Source organism: Rhinopithecus roxellana, chromosome 10, assembly GCF_007565055.1.
Source record: "Rhinopithecus roxellana isolate Shanxi Qingling chromosome 10, ASM756505v1, whole genome shotgun sequence".
Classification (NCBI taxonomy): Eukaryota; Metazoa; Chordata; class Mammalia; order Primates; family Cercopithecidae; genus Rhinopithecus; species Rhinopithecus roxellana.
Genome location: NC_044558.1, coordinates 11779531 through 11781215, shown reverse-complemented (window position 1 = coordinate 11781215; position 1685 = coordinate 11779531).

Here is a 1685-nt window from a genome sequence, read left to right as displayed (position 1 = left end):
AGCGATTGTCCTGCCTCAGCCTTCCAAGTAGCTGGGATTACAGGCATGCACCACCATGCCCAGCTAATTTTGTAGTTTTAGCAGAGACGGGGTTTCTCCATGTTAGTTAGACTGGTCTCGAATTCCTGACCTCAGGTGATCCGCCCCCTCACCCTCCCAAAGTGCTGGGATTACAGACTTAAGCCACCCAGCCTGGCAAAATCTAGATTCTTTAACATTTCTTGCTCCTCAAAAAGGTTCCTTGTGCTGGTTCCAGTCTACAGCCGCCCTTGCCAGAAGAAACCGATATATATATATATATATATATATATATATTTTTTTTTTTTTTTTTTTTTCGGAACAGAGTCTTGCTCTGTCACCCAGGCTGGAAGGCAGTGGCGTGATCTCAGCTCACTGCAACCTCCGCCTCCAGGGTTCAAGCCATTCTCCTGCCTCAGCCTCCTGAGCAGCTGGGATTACAGGCATGAGCCACCACTCCCAGCTAGAAACCACGATTTTCACTTCTGTCATCATCAATGAACTTTGTTGTTCTTGATCTTTAAATGGAACCATAGAGTATGTACTCTTTTGCGCTCAGATGTTTTTTTCACTGAGCATAGGGTCTACGAGTACTATACGGTGGTGTTGGCAGTTCATTTCTTCTTCTCGCTGAGTAGTATTCCACCTTTGGCTATGCCAACATAATTTATCTATTCGCCCACTGATGTACGCATCGTTTCCAGTTTTGAGCTACTATACACATTCCTGTCATTTGCTCAATGTATGAATTATTTTCTCTTGGGTGTATAATTAGGAATGAGATTGCTGGGTTGCAATTTTTTTTTTTTTTTTTTGAGATGGAGTCTTGCTCTCTCACCCAGGCTGGAGTACAGTGCTGCTCATCTCGGCTCACTGCAAGCTCCACCTCCTGGGATCAAGCGATTCTCATGCCTCAGCCTCCCAAGTAGCCGGGATTATAGGCGTCCACCACCATGCCTGGCTAATGTTTTTGAATTTTTAGTAGAGATGGGGTTTCACCATATTGACCAGGTTGCTCTTGAACTCCTGACCTCAGGTGATCCACCCACCTGAGCCTCCCAAAGCACTGGGATTACAGGCATGAGCCACCACACCTGACCTGGGTTGTTATTTTTTGGCAGTAAATAGTAAATTCTAAACAAAAACAAGTGGGCTACATCTTTGTCTTAATATGTGTATGGTATCTTAATAAAAATATTTTGGCCGGGCGCGGTGGCTCAAGCCTGTAATCCCAGCACTTTGGGAGGCCGAGATGGGCGGATCACGAGGTCAGGAGATCGAAACCATCCTGGCTAACACGGTGAAACCCCGTCTCTACTAAAAAAATACAAAAAACTAGCCAGGCGAGGTGGTGGGCGCCTGTAGTCCCAGCTACTTGGGAGGCTGAGGCAGGAGAATGGCATGAACCCGGGAGGCGGAGCTTGCAGTGAGCTGAGATCTGGCCACTGCACTCCAGCCTGGGTGACAGAGCGAGACTCCGTCTCAAAAAAAAAAAAAAAAAAAAAAAAAATTTAAATATATTATTTCAGTTGACCTTCAAACTTTAGTGTTAAGTAAGTAAAGTAGATGTTATCGCCGTTTTACAGATGTAAAAACTGAAAGAGAATTTAAATGCCCAATTTAAGGTCATAATATCTTTTTTTTTTTTTTTTTTTTTTTTTTGAGAC